Source organism: Lepus europaeus, chromosome 4, assembly GCF_033115175.1.
Source record: "Lepus europaeus isolate LE1 chromosome 4, mLepTim1.pri, whole genome shotgun sequence".
NCBI classification, from domain to species: Eukaryota; Metazoa; Chordata; class Mammalia; order Lagomorpha; family Leporidae; genus Lepus; species Lepus europaeus.
The window spans coordinates 159,636,323-159,656,800 of record NC_084830.1 but is presented as its reverse complement, the minus strand read 5'-3'; positions in this window follow the sequence as shown (position 1 = coordinate 159,656,800).

Genomic DNA, 20,478 nt, shown 5'->3' with positions numbered 1-20,478 from the left:
CCAGCACCCCGGGTTCTAGTTCCGGTTGGGGCGCCGGATTCTATCCCGGTTGCCCCCCTTCCAGGCCAGCTCTCTGCTATGGCCCGGGAATGCAGTGGAGGATGGCCCAAGTGCTTGGGCCCTGCACCCCATGGGAGACCAGGAGAAGCACCTGGGTCCTGCCATCGGAACAGCGCGCCGGCTACAGCGGCCATTGGAGGATGAACCAACGGCAAAAAGGAAGATCTTTCTTTCTCTCTCTCACTATCCACTCTGCCTGTCAAAAAAAAAAAAAATACATTTGGACAGTAGAGACGACACAGCCATGAAACACAGAAAGAGTCCGTTATTTCAAGTAGATTTTTTTGTCCTCATTTTTGATAGATTAGCTCCTGCAAGACATTTGCTTCTCTGGGCTTCCTGTAGGAGGCAAGAGCGCAGTGGGCGCTAAGCAGGCAGCGCAGCATAAAAGGGGCTTCCAAAGTCAAGGCCATGCGATATGACCTTTCGTTCTCTGCCAGTGCTTGGGAAGCTCTGTGCTGCACAGGCTACAGCACCTCCCCCATATTCTCCTTCTGAGACATGTCCCCACTCCCTGAAACAGGAAAACCAAGTTGTCTTTCTCCCATTTATTTACTGTTTATGTTCTTTTTAAAAATTTATTTACTTATTTATTTTGACAGGCAGAGTAGATAGTGAGAGAGAGAGAGACAGAGAGAAAGGTCTTCCTTTTGCCGTTGGTTCACCCTCCAATGGCCGCCGCGGTAGGCGCGCTGCGGCCGGCGCACTGCGCTGATCCGATGGCAGGAGCCAGGTGCTTCTCCTGGTCTCCCATGGGGTGCAGGGCCCAAGCACTTGGGCCATCCTCCACTGCCCCCCTGGCCTCAGCAGAGAGCTGGCCTGGAAGAGGGGCAACCGGGACAGGATCGGTGCCCCGACCGGGACTAGAACCCAGTGTGCTGGCGCCGCAAGGCGGAGGATTAGCCTAGTGAGCCGTGGCGCTGGCCTTGTTTATGTTCTTTAACCTTGAAGTAACTGGAATCATTCTTGTGTTCATGAAGGCATCACGGAGTGCCATCTCCAGGAAACAAACCCAAGAGCAGTCTCTAAAGCGCTGCTGGATTCTACGATGATTTTATTCCTGAGACATCTCAGTGCCTACGTCTTGGTGAATGTCTTTTAATTTCTAAAAAAAAATCATTTATTTATTCATCTATTTTAAAGGCAGAGTAACAGCGTGAAAAAGAAAAAGAGGGGCAGAGATTTCCACCTGCTGCTTCTCTCCCCAGTGGCTGTCACTGCTGGGGACGGGCCAGGTTGAAGCCAGGATCCAAGAACTCCATTTAGCTCTCTCACATGGGTAGCAGGGATCCCAGCACTTGAACCATCTTCCACTGCCTTCCCAGGCACATTAGGAGGGAACTGGATCAGAAACCAAGCGGCAGTGCCTATAGGGGATGCCAACACCGCAGGTCGTGGCTTAACCCACTGTTCCACAGTGACAGATCCTGAGTCAATACTTAAATACACTTTTCAGTAAAATTAGTCACTAGACTGACCTCTATTTATAATTAAGTAGCTGACTCAATATTCTGCAGAATCGCCTATTACCAAATGCCAAGACATACTGGTGTAAAATAAGGAAAACTGCTTTGAATGCATAAGAGAGAGCCTCAACCTTAGGGGACGTTTCTGGGGTCTGAAACTCGGGTAGGGGAAGCACACTGCAGTTTTCCTACCCGACGTCAGCTCATCTCCAGCAGCAAGAGCTCTGCTGCCTAACAGAGGCCCCTGGCAGAAGAGATCTCAACCGCAAGTTCAAAAGGAAAAAAAAAAAAGAACACACCAGACTGCTTACACTTGTGTCTGGATAAGATGATGGACATATGTCTCCTGCAGAATCCCAAACCAAAGTCCATACCCACATAATTAGGAGCTCAAATGCACAGTATCAGAATGACTCAGAGTCCCACAAGAGGCAACTTCAGAAGGGTTACGGTTTGTTAAGACTTTCTGGCAAAAATAAACAAATGTAACATCTTGGGCTCCATATGATTTCTCTAATTCTAAAAATATGATCCAATTTTTCAAAAATACAATGAGATTAGTTCCCATAAGTGAGAATTCACAGGGGAGGGGGAAGTGCCACAAAGAATTTTAGGTGGAAGACTCATTAAGCATCAAATATCAAATAAGTGGGTTTCAAATGTGCTTAAAATGTTTACGATAAAACCAGAAATATAAGCGTGTATTTCAAGATTCTTAGAGTCTAGAGAGGTGGCGATGGAGGCTGAGAAGGGCTGAGAGATGGAGTACGGATTCATGAACTACACAGAACTCAGCCTCCAGAAAGAGAGGACCGAGAGGGATGAAGAACTACCGTCCAAAGAGAACATCTGAGAATCTCCCAGAATTCATGAAAGACAAATTCTTCAATTCAGAAAGCCTGACCCGTTAAAAGACAAATAGGAAATACACACCTCAGCATATCAACATGAGACTACAAAGTGCAGAGACAGAGAAAATACGAAAAGCAACCGGACAGAAACGGCACGTTATCTCCACAGCGCTGTGATTCAGAGCTATCACACAGTGCAGCAAAACTAACCAATGAAAACAGGCTCAGTTTATTGAGACCAGATAACTACCACCTTGTGATCAGTAATGCAACCTAACCATAACTCAATTAAGATGAGAAGGAGGAAATTTAAAAATTTCCTAAAAATAAGAGTTAACAAATCGGGCCAGCACTGTGGCTCACTAGGCTAATCCTCCGCCTGCGGCGCTGGCACCCTGGGTTCTAGTCCCGGTTAGGGCGCCGGTTCTGTCCTGGTTGCCCCTCTTCCAGGCCAGCTCTCTGCTGTGGCCTGGGAAGGCAGTGGAGGATGGCCCAAGTCCTTGGGCCCTGCACCCCATGGGAGACCAGGACAAGCACCTGGCTCCTGGCTTCGGATTGGCACAGCGCACCGGCCATAGCAGCCATTTGGGGGGTGAACCAACGGAAGGAAGACCTTTCTTTCTCTCTCTCTCTCACTGTCTAACTCAGCCTGTCAAAAAAAAAAAAAAAAAAAAAGAAATTAAAAAAAAAAGTTTACAATTAACAGGCTGTCCACAATGCGAATTCTGAAGCCACTTATGAAGAGGGAGGAGACATAGGCTCTAAGGGAGAATGAAAACTTGAGTAGAAAGTCGCCATTGAATCTCCACTGACAACAACGAAAAGGCTCACCCTACACCGGTTCTAGTCCCAGCTGCCCCTCTTTCAATCTAGCTCTCTGCTGTAGCTGGGAACGCAGTAGAAGGTGGCCCAAGTCTTTGGGCCCCTGCACCCGCATGGGAGACCAGGAAGAAGCTCCTGGCTCCTGGATTCATATCTGCACAGCTCTGGCCGTTGTGGCCATTTGGGGAGTGAAGCAGTGGATAGAAGATCTTTCTTTGTCTCTCCCTCTCACTGTCTGTAGCTCTACCTCTCAAATAAATAGAAAAAAAAATCTTAAAACAAAAAAGTAAAGGCTCGCCCTAGTGAGAGATCCACTGCAGAGACTGGGGAGGGGGACCATGGCTTTGAGACCTCTGTGACCTTCCACACTTGACTCTGCAGCCACCTCCTGGCCTTCAGCCCTCCCAACTCTCCCTGGGGCTCCAAGAGGGAAAGAGACACTGCTAAGCCGTTTCTGCTGTGGGACTGCATCCCTTCAGTACCTGTGGGCCTTGGTTCCAGGATCCCCGTGGATACCAAAATCCAGGGGAGCTCATGGACTTTGTCACACGATGTAGATGCATTGTCTGTATCCTTTATATCATATCTCTCTTAACTGGAAGACCTGGTGAAAGGTAAACACATCCTTCCTCTGTGTCTTCTTTCAGGAATCACGACAAGGACACATGTCCATACATGCTCAGGACAGATGGGACTTTTTTTTCCAAATAGCCTTGCTTGCTGCAGATGCAGATCCTGTGGACGCAGAAGGCTTCTCGTGTCAACATTTTGACCTCATTGCCACCGTGGTTTCTTTCTGAAAGTGATCAGTATTTCTCATCCACTGCTGTCTCACTTGCCATCTGCTAGTCCTTACTGCATGCAATACTTTTGGCGAGTTTAACTTTTTCTCTTCTTGTGATTATTCATATAAGCATGAAGACAAACACAAATGATTAATTTACTGTGATAAACTGTAAAGCTAATTCCTAAAGCTCCCAGCCTTAATCCCAGTATGAAAACTTCCAGCCTGCAGTACCACAGGAGATAGAAAGACGACATCCACTGCACACTGCGATTCGCACCTGCCCAAACAAGGACGCCCTAACTAGGTACCAGGAGGTAGAAGCATTGCATAAGCATTGAGAGAAATCAGGCCAAAATATTGGGTGGTTATTTTCAAATGGTGGGAGCATCTTATTATTGTATATTTTCATATTCTATGATTTTTTTTTTACTTCCAAATATCTTAGAATGGTCATGCCTTATAATAAATTAGCAACAGTATCATCAAGAAGTGAAAACAGTAAGAGAAGCTGCATGTTTCTTACTGGCATTTTTTTAAGCTAAGATATGACAAATTGGGATCTTGAAATTCAGAAGCCGTTTCTTGAATTCATCCATGCTTAAGCCCTGACTATTCCCTGAAGACTTTGGTAAGCCTGCGACATTTCAGTCGGGTTTTAGGCGAATTCCAAATCTTACTGTAAGCTTCCTATGGTCCTAACACTTTAAAAAAAAATTCTTTGGAACATTTTGCAATCATCAAAGCAAACGTCCTGAATAAAGTATTATTTTTCTTGACATCTAAAACTGGACATTTCTGCAGAGGCAATGATCCATCAACACAAAGGACCCTTGTGGATGTTAGTTGTGCAGCTTTGCCTAGGTCTGGGGTGCAGGTTTCTGGGGGGACAGAGCACTGGCAACTCCTTGAAGTCTCTCTGAAGACCACGTATGAACAGCAAACATTCATTACACACACAGCACCGTGAAGACATTAGCTGACAATGGATGCAGTTTTCTAAGGTGCAGGCTATAAAACTGGCTCTGAAGGACCAGTTCAGTTCAGGTTCATAATTCCCTTGACTTGCTTGTTTTTAAAAATCAATTTGTGGCCAAAACTCAGGATTACTCTTAAAAATTCTGTATTTCAAGGCTTCTCTTAAAATAAACCAGGGGCCACCATTGCAGTACAGCAGGCTGAGTCAGCACCTCCAACGCTAGCGTCCCATATGGGAGTGCTGGGTTGAGTCCTGGGTACTCGGCCTACCAATGCGCTTGGGCCTCTGCCACCCAAGTGGGAGACCTGGATGGAGTTCCAGGATCCCGTCTTCAGCCTGACCCAGACGTCTCCTCTCTCTCTCTCTCTCCTTCTGACACTGTACCTTTCCAATAAAATTAATTAATAATCAGTCTTTAAAAAAAATGAGGCAGTCTTGGAAGTCACAAGGTCCCAGCAGTGGCCTGGTGAAGCTGACTGTGATGTAGGTCCAGGTTCTGCAGGCTTCCAGGAACCCAAGTCACTTCTCCATCTCACCGACTGGCTCCATGGGGACTGGGATCGCTGGATTTTGTTTTGAAGGGCCATGGTCACGTGAATGTGTGGTTATTCCATGGGAACTGGACACTCACAGATGCTGCCTGCTGAGGGTCTGCAGAGCCACTGCTGGGTTCCAGACACCTTGGTCCCCTGTCAGCTAGGATGACTTCGGCAGCAGCTGCAATGGCTTCAACCAAGTTAAATAACCTTTCCCTCCAAACAGGAATGCCCGAGCTGGAGTGGCTCCACGATTGGCCAATCCAGCACCTGAGTGACACCCTCAGAGACCTAGGTGTGCTGTATTTTTCTACTCTCATCGGCAGAGAATTAGTCCAATTCTCAACCTGGCTCTCCCCAGCGACACCAAGTGGCTGCCACAGCAGTCATCGTATGTCAAGACTACAGCAAATAAGTGGACGTGAAGGGCAAGCTTCCCTGAGTGTCTTTTACAAGAGTAAGAAAACGTTTTAGACTCCTTCCCTAGTGTTTTCTCTAGTACTGCACTGACCAGATCTGTGCCACATTTCCAACACTCAAACCCAGGCAGAAGCACTGGAAGATAGATTCCCATTATCTGCCAACGAGAAATCACATTGCTTTTCCACAGTCAATCCTAACTAGCACTGGAGGAAAGAGGCAAAAATAGAGTAAATCCAAGATATTGTGTAAGAAAAAAATGGTGGAGAGTGTGGAGGTGATTTTGGATTGGTGACTAACAGTGTGTGCTACAAATTAAAGGTAGTTCTTCAGCTTTGTAATGAATGTGGGCATAGTACTTCTTTTCATTTTATTTTTTAAAGAGTTACATGAGGATATTTTTATAAAGATTTATTTATTTGAATGCCAGAGTTACACAGAGAAGACAGAGAGAGAGGTCTTCCATTCACTGGTTCACTCCCCAGATGGCCACAATGGCTGGAGCTGTGCTGATCCGAAGCCAGGAGCTTCTTCTGGGTCTCCCATGTGGGTGCAGGGGCCCAAGCACTTGGGCCATCTTCTACTGCTTTCCCTGGCCATAGCAGAGAGCTGGATAGGAAGTGGAGCAGCTGGGTCTCAAACCAGCGCCCACATGAGATGCCAGCACTGTAGGCAGTGGCTTAATCCACTACACAACATTAGCCCCCTTGGGCATAGTACTTTAACTTTCCTAACTCAATATTGTTCATCTGTAAATCAGAAATAACAATCCCCTTTGATGACATTTCTTATGAATATTACATAGTCCAACATATGTGAATATGTAGATATTGCAAAAGTGTTTACTTTTTTTTTAACTTTTATTTAATGAATATAAATTTCCAGTATACAGCTTATGGATTACAATGGCTTCCCCTTCCCATAATTTCCCTCCCACCCGCAACCCTCCCCTCTCCCGCTCCCTCTCCCCTTCCATTCACATTAAGATTCATTTTCAATTCTCTTTATATACAGAAGATCAATTTAGTATACATTAAGTAAAGATCTCAACAGTTTGCACCCACATAGAAACACAAAGTGAAACATACTGTTTGAGTACTAGTTATAGCATTAAATCAAAATGTACAGTACATTAAGGACAGAGATCCCACATGAGGAGCAAGTGCACAGTGGCTCCTGTTGTTGACCCAACAAATTGACACTCTAGTTTATGGCGCCAGTAACCACCCTAGGCTGTCGTCATGAGTTGCCAAGGCTATGGAAGCCTTCCAAGTTCCCCGACTCTGATCATATTTAGACAAGGTCATAAAAGACAGGGTGAGGATAGTAACCAATGATCCTAAGAGTGGCATTTACCAGGTCTGAACAATTATACAGCATTAAGTGGGGAAGAGGACCATCAGTACACACAGGTTGGGAGTAGAGCCATTGGTGGTAGAGTAGAGGTTATGATTACAAAGGAATGAGGCCCAAGTGCACTAGACAGGGTCTAGAACAAAGGACAGAGTCATTATTAGAGGAGCTAAAAAAGGTGCTGTCTAAGCTACAATTAAGTTTTCTGATTGAGAGGCAAATAGAACCTGATAGAAGGGGCTTGATAATAATCTGGTGGGCTTTAGGCCTTGTAAGTTAAGAGGCCCAGACCTATCTATCTCTTCACATGGGGTATATCCTAAGGGAGGTGTGAACCTCCTAGGGGAAGGCACTCTGTTGACTTTCATTACTTGGCTGGCCTGGGAGGAGAGCTGGCCAGGTAAAGGCAGGGGGCATCTCTAACAAGAAATTTACAGTTCTGCCTGCAATGTTGCTGACCCTACTTGACCATCCCCTCAGCTGCAGTGGTCCCTTTGGAAGTTGGGCTGAGTGAAGGGCTTTTCAGCTTGGAGCCAATAAGATCTGTGGCTCTGACCTGGGCATCCTTCGACTCCAGGGCAGGTCCATTTCCAGTGACCCAACTCTTGGCAGAGCTGCCAGGGCTCTTCACAAGCTGACTTCTGCTGAAGCCCAGGCTTACCACATTGAAAGCCACTGCAGTGGACTGGCCTGTTGGGTCTCCTTGAGGGCAGATCACCGTACAGATCAGCCATTAATAGGCCTGCCACCCATTGCTTCTGATGCCTAGCTTTCTTTTCCTCCTGGTTTGTGTTCAAGCAGACCAGAGGATGCAAGTCAAGGGAGTGCCCATGTCCCATCTCTAATCTTCGGTGGCCTGAACTACAAGTCTATAGTCACAGGCATGTTCTGTAGTAGTTTTTCTAAGGTAGACAATGCCCATGAGGAAAATTATATTCTCACTTTAAAACTTTCTTTCCCTTTGGTCTGAAAGTGTTTACTTTTTTAAAGGTAGGGTTTATTATTCTCAGTGTAGAAAACAGTAAAAATAAGTTTTACAAACATTAAATAAGAAAATAAAACTGAAATGTCCTGAAAACCTTTTTGCACAATCCTATTATGTCAAAATTTTGCTTACCATTTAATTTGTGTCCACTCAATCATTTAAACAAATGAGAATTATCATTCCAAATTGGACAGCAGATTATTTTCTGTTCATTAGGTATAGTTCTTTCTCTATAGTTGTTGTTCATTAGGTTGCAGCAGGAAGAGAAAACGGGGCACAGCCCATACTGTCACGGCATAGCCCACGTTGGGCTCCACTCAGTGTCTGTCACACCCCACTCCAACTGCGCTGGGATAAATGACAACGCCTGGCTGCTGTTCCTCCAGAGAGGCTTCTGTGTGTCAACGCTGGACAGAAAGCAGTAGCTACAACATGCTCTGCTGGGCAGAGAGACAAGTGATGGCTTCCCCAGAGTCACAGCTCAAGACAGATTGAGTGGATTTTGCTCTATGATGGAGAATCTACACACCAGGGCTGCAGATTAAACTCTGCCTGGTGAAGTGAGAATTTGCATTTGTGTTCTCAGCAGAGTTTTCATCAAGTGACAGGAGTGAGTGAAACTCTAAAGTCTGCATGTGATATAGCCACCCTCCCCTGGTCCTTGGCAAATTAAAATCTTGGAAAATGAGAGTTGAAGAATCCTAATTCCTCTAATTTCTAGGATGTTTTTTTCATCTCCCTAGAGAAGTACAGAACCACAGAAACCCTGCAAGGTGATCCAACTATTAAAGTGGCATCCCACCAAGTAGCAATTATTTTTTTGTATTTCCGCACTTGAATCAGGCTCTCTGGCCATCAACTCTTAAAGGCTACCCCTCAAGGACACTTTCATTGTTTCTGGCCCAAGTGAAGACTGGCACTCATATCAATCATTGAAAACATCAGAGGACTAATCTCCATAGCTTCATCTTCCACTTAACCAAGTGTGCTTCTGTAGACTGGGATTAAAAGCAAAGAAAATGGGCGCATGGGGAGAAGACGGCTTCCATTCCTACTCTTCCCGGCAACTTCTCCATACAACAGCCACAGGACCACAGGGAAAGTCTTCCAATTTCTACATCTCAAGTTATTTGACTCGTAAAGTGGGCATAATATGTAGAGTTGCTATTCCAAGTAACTTTTAAACAATTTTTTGCATGATAACTTTTTAAAAAGTAGCACATACCAATCCCAAAAGTGGCTAAAACCCCTGTTGAAACTACAGCACATGGGCCGGCGCTGTGGCGCAGTGTGTTAATGCCCTGGCCTGAAGTGTCAGCATCCCATATAGGAGCTGGTTCAGGTCCCGGCTGCTCCACTTCCGATCCAGCTCTCTGCTGTGGTCCGGGAAGGCAGTGGAGTCCTTGGGTCCCTGCACCCACATGGGAGACCCAGAGGAAGCTACTGAATCCTGGCTTCCGATCAGCACATTTCTGGCCGTTGCAGCCAATTGGGGAGTGAACCATCGGAAGGAGGACCTCCCTCTCCCTCTCCCTCTCCCTCTCTTCTATCCTCTATCCTCTCTCTGTGTAACTCTGACTTTCAAATAAACAAATAAATCTTTTTTTAAAAAATAGCACAAGCATGTAATGGTACAAGGAACTTTGATTCAATCTACAATAGAAGCAAAGATGGAGAGTATGGAAAAGAAAATGTATGAACTAATAGATTAGTGTTCATAAACAAGAAAGGAATAGTTTAAGGAAGAAAAAGAACTGATTATAAGTACAAATTAAAGCAGTCAAATGATGTGAAATATTGCCAATATGATTTTTTTTTATTGAGATTTATTTTATTTGACTGTCAGAGTTACACAGAGAGAAGGAGAGCCAAAGAGGTGTTCCATTCGATGGTTTACTCCCCAACTAGCCACAACACTGGAGCTTTGCCGATCTGAAGCTAGGAGCTAGGGGCTTCTTCCCAGTATCCCATGTGAGTGCAGGGGCCCAAGCACTTAGCCATCTTCTACTGCTGTCCCAGGCCATGGCAGAGAGCTAGATCGGAAGTGGAGCACCCAGGACTTGAACCGGCACCCATATGGGATGCTGGCACTGCAGGTGGTGGCTTTACCCACTACGCCACAGTGCCAAGCCCATCAATGTGATTTCACAAACACATTCCTTAAATCAAGAAAGGCTTATTTTAAACATAAAAGCATATTTTAATATTAGAAATACATACTAAGATTAATTTTCCAGGTTAATAAAGAGAAAAATACAGTAGTGTCATTCTAATATTTATAGAATAAAATATGTTTGATAAATTTAAAAGGCATTCCTAACATTAAAACAAAGTAACCTAGTTGGGACCTGGAAGAAGCTCTAAGCTCCTAGCTTTGGCCTGCCCAGCCTTGGCCATTGCAACCTTCTGGGGAAGTGAACCAGTGGATGGAAAACCTCTCCTCTCTCTCCCCATCCCTGCCCCTCACTCCCTCCATCCCTCTCTCTCTCTTTCAATCTATCTCTATCTCTCCTTAAAAACTGCCTTTCAAATAAATACAATTTAAAAAAAAGTAAAAAGGAACCTCATTAGTTCAATAAAAGGTATTGACTATGACAATAAGCAGTGAAATGTGGATAGCATTCTCTTTAAATCAGGAACAAGCCAGCGCCATGGCTCAACAGGCTAATCCTCCGCCTTGCGGCACCAGCGCACTGGGTTCTAGTTCCAGTCGGGGCACCAGATTCAGTCTCGGTTGCCCTTCTTCCAGACCAGCTCTCTGCTGTGGCCAGGGAGTGCAATGGAGGATGGCCCAAGTGGTTGGGCCCTGCACCCCATGGGAGACCAGGACAAGCACCTGGCTCCTGGCTTCAGATCAGTGTGGTGCACCAGCTGCGGCGGCCATTGGAGGGTGAACCAATGGCAAAGGAAGACCTTTCTCTCTGTCTCTCTCTCTCACTGTCCACTCTGCCTGTCAAAAAAAAATCAGGAACAAAATAAGGATTGTTTTTATATACATGTGTCTTTTCATCACTCTAGCAAATACCCAAGAAAAGTTACTTAAGAAAGGTTCACATTCCTAGTATGGGTAGCCCTTTTCCCCACCTGACAGGCACCTGGCTGAATTAACGGTGGTGTCTTTGTGAAACAAAGATCACATGTTAAGTCAGAAACAGAAATTGAAAGCATGTTCATTATGTCTAGATGGTTTCCTCCATTGGATCCTGACGGCCTTGCCCTAGAGAACTGATCTAATTAAATCCATTTTCAATAGTCTCACCTTCAGATAACATACCTACAGTAGATCTCTGTTAGTAATTTCAATCCCTGAGCTTGGGACTCCACCATCAGCATGAGTTGAGCCAAATCATGTTCAAACTATAGCTTGATGCAACTTTCCCCAGCCTGCTCACAACAACATCCCACCTAGGAACCACAGAGACGGGGAAAAACCTGGGGTTGGGGTGCCCTGCGGTACTAAAACAGCAATAGACCCGCATTAGACTCTAGACAAACCTAGATTTTGGTACTATCTAATGCTGCAACATCAGAAGTCTTTAGAGGCTTAGAGCAAATAAATAGACTGCTCAGAATTTCTAGTTGGAAAGGAAAGGACCAAAGCTTATTATTAAAACTGGAATAAATACCTAATCTTTCAACACACAGGTAATACAGTACACCAAAAAGCCTTTCGACATTTCAAAAACTATTACTTCACATAACAAAAAATTAATTAGTGCCAGAAACTGACCATATAGCAACTGATTTCTGCAAACTTTCAGGTGGTGAATTCAAAGCAGCTATTTTTTTTTTTTTTGACAAGCAGAGTGGACAGTGAGAGAGAGAGAGACAGAGAGGAAGGTCTTCCTTTGCCGTTGGTTCACCCTCCAATGGCCGCCGCGGTAGGCGCGCTGCGGCCAACGCACCGCGCTGATCCGATGGCAGGAGCCAGGTGCTTCTCCTGGTCTCCCATGGGGTGCAGGGCCCAAGCACTTGGGCCATCCTCCACTGCACTCCCTGGCTACAGCAGAGAGCTGGCCTGGAAGAGGGGCAACCGGGACAGGATCGGTGCCCCGACCGGGACTAGAACCCGGTGTGCCGGCGCCGCAAGGCGGAAGATTAGCCTAGTGAGCCACGGCGCCGGCCAGCAGCTATTTTATAAAGAATTCAATGAGTATGAGGAAAACACAGGTAAAATACATAGCACTTTTTAACAGAGAATCTTACATAAAGATTGAAGGAATTTTTAAAAGTTAATGTGGAAGTATTTGTGCTTGGATTGGAAGAATTAAAGTTATTAAAATGTCCAAATCACCCAAACTTATTTATGTATTTGCTACAAACTCCATCAAAATACTAATGGCATTCTTCAAAAAATGAATGATCCTACAATTCATGCAGAACAAATAACCCTCAGGGGCCAGCCCTGTCGTACCGTGGGTTAAAGCCCTGGCCTGAAGCACTAGCATCCCATATGGGCGCCGGTTCTGGCCCCAGCTGCTCCACTTACCATCCAGCTCTCTGCTATAGCCTGGGAAAGCAGTAGAAGATGGCCCAAGTGCTTGGGCCCCTGCCCCTACGTGGAGACCTGGAAGAAGCTCCTGGCTCCTGGCTTCAGATTGGCACAGCTCCAGCTGTTGCGGCCATCTGGGGAGTGAACCAGTGGATGGAAAGACTACCCCCCCTGCCCCCCCGCGCCTCTTTTTGTAACTCTTTCAAGTAAATAAAATAAATCCTTAAAAAAAACCTCAAGTCCCTAAGGCAATCTTGAGCAAAATTATCAAAGCTGAAGGTATCACAGTATTCTATCCATATGCTGTATTCCATACATACTCAATATATTTTATAAATTTGAAAAAGAATTAAAGTCAATATTTTTAAGTGTTAGACTTTTGAAATATAATTTATACAAGTATAAATAACTTTATATTACCATGGGTGATTTTTGTCTAATAAAATGGACATTTAGGAGGACTGCTGAGAAAAAAAGTGAACAATTAGAGAAATGGAAATTCAGAACTGAGCAGCGTGAAGTCAGGGTTTTGTCCTATGGACAGTGCGATCTCCCCCGCCTTTCTTATTTTGTGCTGAAGTCTAAACATCTGGAGCCCAGTGTCTCCCTGTGAGAGGGACAAAGCCTCTCATGTGTTGCTTAGTCACTTTCAGTGCAAAGGAAGACACTCAACGTTGCCGTAAGATGTGCTTGCACATGTTAAACCCTGGACCAGGCAATATTTAGAAACTACAGCATTGTCAAGCATTATGGCCATTTCAGCAGGATACAGGACACAACAGAGGAAGTGCAGTGAGAAGCCAGCCACCTGGGGGACAACAGTGCTGCAGGGAGAGGCTAGATGTGGAAGGTATCAGGTGAGGCCACGGAACTCTATGTTGACAGGAGCAGCGCAGAGAGGGTAAGAAAGCTTCAGCTACTTCCACAGGCCGTAAATATGAGATAAAAAAGGCTAGGGCAGGGAAGAATCCTGTTCCAGGGGGCAGAAAGGTGAGAGGAAATGGTGATCTGTCTTAGAATAGTGTGTGGGTAGCGAGATACTGTAAAAACCAGCAAGACTTTTAGGGGCACACAATACTACAACATTAAGTCACACTGCAGCCCTCACATTCAGTGACCTGAATAGGAATCTCGGCTTTCTATTCTACAAACAGGATGCCTTCTCTTATTTCTCAATGGCATTACTATATTAGCATTTGATAATTCTAGCAAATTCAAGTAATTTATTCAATGCATGCCACACTTGCAAACGTCTGGAAGGTGTAAGGTCTTTTCTTAGGTAGTCTGTCACACATACACACTATCTCATGTTGTTTTCATGAGGTGGGGATTACCAACATTTTGCAGAAATCCCTGATGTAAAACCTGTTACGTTGTTCCAGGTCACCGGACTAATCATCAGTGGAGCCGGAATTGGAAGCAGAGTCCGGTACCACAGACTTTGCAATAACCTGCCCTGTTAGAGCTACTATGGAAGGGGTGAGGGGGTCTGAAGGAGGAAGCATCTAGCGTAGACCCGGAATGTGAGAACTCCCTGCTGAAATACATTTTCCACTTTCAGAATAATTTGCATAATATGTAGTTTCTTAAAAGGTAAAACTCCACGGTGGGAACTTGGTCCTTCTTATACCTCAGCATGAATCACTTTAATCAGAGCAGTACTGAGCGGAGATAGCACTTTGTGTTTAAAACCCTGATTGAGCAGTGGTAGAACGTGGATGAAAACCAAAGGGAGACACGGGAGGTGTGTGGACCTCTGTGGAATGGTAGAGTTCAGAGACCTTGAAAGCAGGAAAAAAAAAAAGATAGTTGTGAGACCCCAGGACAACAGAGGAGAAACTCAGGAATAATGGTAACAACCATACAGCTGCGCTGTCCAGAATTCTTAAAACCCTGGCAGCAGGTCATTCTGCCAAAACTACAATCAAGGCACTAAGGCCATTTAGACAGTCGCAAACCACATTCCCCCAACTCTTAGTTCATTCTTTCTTCCACTTATTCATTCTCTCATAAACATGTCTGCTATTTCCAGAATAATATTATCTCCCCAACTAATTCTTGTAGTTGTATTCAGTGCAGTTCAACAAACAGTGGAATTCTCAAGAAAGAGAAAGATAAAACTAAAAACAGATGTTGAATAAGACGATGCTATGCAGCTATTAAGTCACTGCCATGCCCTTTTTCGTCTAGACTGTTGATCCATTCTGGGTCTCCCCGAGTTGACGGACATGTGTAATCTCAGAATCCAACTTCCCCATGAGCCACTGAGAGCTTGAGCTCGCTGCCATCTCCATGACCATATTCAGTAAATATCGCCAAAGAGAAAATGACCTTAGTCATAACCTTATTCTCTTGCTTCTTTTACTTCCTGGCTACTCGCTGCTTCTTTTAACTTTCTTATTGTTTCCTTTCTTCAAAAAAAAAGGAAAAGAAAAAGAATAAAAACAAAAGAAAATCCCAGGTCAAGTTACAGAAAATCTAGATAGGATCAATAGTATTGTTCTGTAAATTGAGATCCCCATGAAGTATTACCCCTATAATTATACACAGAAACAGCCATCTTCGTTTAAACAAATTTTAGAGTGTAGAGTTGATCTTTTTTATTTAATTTAGGTAAAGTGCACCTGGACTTTTCATTTATTTGCAGGGGCTGATTTAGATACAGCTCACACGGATTCTGATCATCGTGTTTAAATTTTTAGAGGCCTCGGGGAGTCTGCTGTTTCGTTTCCGGACCATTTATGTCGGTCTGTTTATTTGTTGGGTGGTTTTCATATTCTGTCTATCAGGTTCAAGTACTACCACGGTTCTAAATTATGTTCAATCTATTCATCATATAAACGGCCTGCTCCAAGGGTGCAGCAAAAGTGCACTTTGTGCAACTGAGTCCACTCATGCCGTTACAGAAAGCTCACCGTCAGCATTCTCACTTCCATTATACACTCTATTTGTTCAGAAATTACACACCAAGCCATAAAAATGAGCTTGGCTGCAAGGTATGAGCTCAGCCCACAAGTAAACAAGGAGACAAAAACCATCAAGTGACTAAGACAACTGACCAAGAGCAAAGTCTGGGCCAACTATGAATGTGACCTGGGTTCAATGCCCCTTCACGGGGATTCTTTCCACCACCACAAGACAGAAGCTACTCAGACAAAGTAGAGGGGGTATGCGGGCACAGACAGGGATGCCTAAGACTTCCTGTTTGTTAGGTGGGTTTGCTACATTCTTTGCCTTAGGTGGGAAACAAAATGCATTAGGAAGGAGAGAAAAAAATGTATTCTTTGATGTTAATTTGTTATGTCAAGGGGATTTTTGACCAGAGTCAAATAAAATGCCATAGCCAACCAGCCATATAAGAATCTCTGTCTCACAGACCCTGAATTAAAAGGTTCAGAATTGTAGAGGGCAGTCATCAAGCACAGGTTTTAAATCAATGTTCCGGGTTGGCATTGTGGCGTAGCGGGTAAGCCTGCCGCCTGCAGTGCCAGCATCCCAGATTGAAGCCAGTTCGAGTCCCAGCTGCTCCACTTCCTATCCAGCTCTTTGCTGAGGCTTTGGAAAGCAGTTAAAAGATGGCCCCAGTCCTTGGGCCCCTGCACCCAGGTGGGAGACAAAGAAGAAGTTCCTGGCTCCTGGCTTCAGATAGGCACAGTTCCAGCCATTGCAGCCATCTGGGGAGTGAACCAGCAGATGGGAGACACCTCTCTCTCTCTCTCACTCTCTGCCTCTCTGTAGTTCTGCCTTTCACTTAAATAAATAACTCTTTAAAAAGAAAAAAAAAATCAATGTTCAATTTTGTCATACTCAGGGCAAAATTAAGCAGCCATCCAATTCCTACTCTCACTGATTTCTTAAGCACTGATCATGTCTTAACTCAGGCTACAACAAAGCATCATAGACCTGAGTGGCTTACACCAGGCACTCAGTCTCGTAAATGAGAAGTCCGAGACCAGGATGCAGGCGGGGCCGATTTTCAGTGAAAGTTACTTCACGTTTGACAGATGATCCCCTTCTCACTGTATCCTCACAGGACAGAGAACGCCAGGGAGCTCCAGTCTTATCAGGGCACTAATCTCATCATGAGGTCCTCTGCACTCAACAGCAAAGCTCATCTAAACCTAATCACCCCAAAGGCCCTGCCCCTATGCACCATCACCTTGGGTTATAGAACTTCAGCTTAAACATTTCGGGATGACATTGTCATTGGTTCTTAACAGATCTTGAGGTTTTCCTCTTTGGGTTGATCTGTTTTTATAAAACAGATTCCAGAAGACACTGTTTTACTGGTCAGCTCCTTTAGACCAGGCTTGGTTGCTATCTCTCTCTGCCAGTGGTCAACTCAGACCAAGGGTGGTTGGCAGCGCTGACAAGTGCAGTGTTTTACGTTTATCTGGATTCCCAAAGGGTGATCCTCTATTGTTCTTTTTAACAGGATATTATAATAGCTAGCGCATTAAGCGATCTCATGATGTATGTACTCTGGAAACATCCATGCTGTGTTACAATCTTGATACTGAACTGTCAGGATTTTCATTTCCATTGCACAAGTCAGCAGCCAAAGGGCCATTGCCAAACCACTTAATATCTCAACTCTTAACACCCTCATCTCTAAAATGAGGATGAAAATGGGGTCTAACACACAAGTCGTTCTAAGCGTTGTATCTGTTGATTAAACAGTAGAGCCTAGAGTTACGCCTGGCACAAAGGGACAGCTCCATCCTGGTGGCTGGATAGGGACATGGCCTAAGCATTAGTGGATCATACTCTCCTGGTGGAAGTTCTCCAAGTCCACAGGCTCACAGATGGAGCAATGTTCCCACTGGAAATGAGCAGCAAAGTAGCCTTCAGTCCATGTCCCCAGGAAGTGTAAATGTCTATGACACAAGAGAAGATCGAAAAAAGAAGAGAAAGCATTTGGTTCACTACTGTTCTTCACGTCTCCAATGTTAAGCTCCAGTTGCTAATAGAGAAACAGGGTGTTCACGTCCTTTCAGAATCTCATCAGCTCACTGTCAAGTGTTAAATAATCAGATCTCACATGAAAACGCTAAAGTGTTATTCAATAGTTGTCACTTGCTTCCTCTTAAGGGGATGAATAAATGCAACTATTAGTGCCACATTTAATACTTTCATTCTGGTAAAATATTTCACAAAATTGATCCTCATGAAGTTGTATTTAACCAAAATCTATTTAGCATTTTGAGACACACAAAAAAGTAAAAAAAAAGAAAAATACTCAAGATGAAATAATTTATTTTGATAAAGTATCCTTTGCTTAAAAAGCAAAATAGTATTTCCTCTGCTTTCCCTGAAATATGAATCACTCCATTTACTTATGGACAACTATGAATTTTGGTGGAGATGATAATCCCAAAGAAGTATTTGTTTGACTTACTTAAAACTATAAACAGCTTAAATGAAATTATACATTCAAACTGAAGAAAAGGGAATAAAATGTATTCCATGGCCAGCGCCGTGGCTCACTTGGCTAATCCTCCACCTGCAGCAATGGCATCCCATATGGGCTCCAGGTTCTAGTTCCAGTTGCTCCTCTTCCAGTCCAGCTCTCTGCGGTGGCCCGGGAGTGCAGTGGAGGATGGCCCAAGTGCATGGGCCCCTGAACCCACATGGGAGACCAGGAGGAAGCACCTGGCTCCTGGCTTCGGATCATTGCAGCGCTGGCCATAGCAGCCATTTGGGGAGTGAACCAATGGAAGGAAGACCCTTCTCTCTCTCTCTCACTGTCTATGACTCTACCTGTCAAATTAAAAAAAATGTACTCCAAATTACCGATATTTGAAATAGTTAAGTAGATAGTCTTACTACATATTGTGTCTTTGGGGGATCCCACAAATCTTGGGCTCATTCATCAATGTCTCCACTTTTTTTTTTCTTTTTTCTTTTTTTGTTCATTTGACAGGTAGAGTTATAGGCAGTGAGAGAGAGACAGAGAGAAAGGTCTTCCTTCCGTTGGTTCACTCCCCTAATGGCTACTACTGCCAGCGCTACGCCAATCTGAAGCCAGGAGCCAGGTGCTTCCTCCCAGTCTCCGGTGCTGGTGCAGGTACCCAAGCACTTGGGCCATCCTCCACTGCACTCCTGGGCCACAGTGGCTAATCCTTTAGATTAGAGAGCTGGACTGGAAGAGGAGCAACTGAGACCAGAACTGGCACCCCAACTGGGACTAGAACCCGGGATGCTGGCACCGCAGACAGAGGATTAGCCAAGTGAGCCACGGCACCAGCCAATGTCTCCACTTTCTGCCTAAGAATGCAAACTGTAAGGTGGATTGCATCTGCAAGAAACCAAAATTACAACTGTGCCATGATTCTCTGGCGCTCATAGCATGTGCTTGTCCCCATGCCTGGGTGAACCCCAATAACTGCTCTGCTTTCAAGAGGTTGCACAACAGGTGAAGCCAATCCACTTGTGCTGACAGACGGGGGGAGTCTCAATGACCTGGCCAGCTCCCTGGCACAGCAAGGAGACCATGGGGAGAAGCACTGCCCAGCCCATGTCTGCCTCTCTTGAAATACAGGAAAGGGAACGAGACACAGGACACAGCTCACGAACCAGGGTTCAGGGTCTTCAGAAGCTCGGCTCACAGCCTGTTTCTAGCACGCTGGCCCTGGGCCTTCCTCACTTCTGCCTGTCTCACAAAAGGCCTAGTTCCTCCAGCACCTCCTGGGACTCAACCACCCCTTTTGATGTTCTGTAGGAGCTGAGAGCATTCAAGTTCCTGCGTATTGGGACCACCAACAAGCACGAAGTCACTCACAGGCTAAAGGATATGAGAGAGGCAAAGGACAACTGAACACTAGAGGGTTGTAGGGTCATTTCTCCCCCTCTGAAACCTGTGTGAAAGTAGAGACAAACATGCACAAATCAAGAGATCGTGGGGCACATGTCATTAAAAAAATGAATTTCAGCCAAGTCTATGAATAGGAGATTATAGAAAAAAAATATGCTTCTCATGTGCCTGTGCAGTTTGCATCCAAAATGACTGAAAGAGTGGCAGCTTGTCCAATCACAACGGAGAAAGCAGGCTGAGAGGCGGGACAGCCGTGGGACATTCAGAGGACCCATTTCTAACTCAGGGCTGCCTGGGGGTGGGCTCTTTGCTGGAGTCCCACTGAGCAGAAGGCTTCCTGCTTTGATGGTAAAAGGGACCCTGCAGGGACTGCCTTTGAGGAGAGCAGCAGTACCAGACCCGAAAGAGAGCCGCTGCTGGTTTGGAAACATCACCTAGAGCCTCTTGCTTGCAGAGCCAAATCTCCCAACTCGAGCTCTTATTTTCTTCATTTTCAGACTGTCCTATCTCTGGAATTGTGTAGTGAGTATTTCCAATGCCAATGAAAGTTGAAGAGGAAATAATAGATTCGCTGTAATTTCAGATAGGTGTTCTCACAAATCCCAAAGGAGCTTTCTTTCTATTCCAGTTTATGCGTCCTGATCAATGAGATTAATACTCGCTGGTAAATAGGGGTGGAAAAATCACCCGATCTTTGAAAAGCTCATAGAATACATTCCAAGAAATCAGACCAAGTGTGTCCTTTGAGGCAGAAGAGTGCAAAGAAGAAAAATTTACTTTCAAATATTTCATTTGTGTTTTAACAAGATTTTCAGATATTGCATTTATGAAATCATAATAACCTTATGCAACAAATATAAAAGGTAAAGAACTAAGGAATCTGAAATTATCTATTCAACAGGAATTTAGTGTTGGC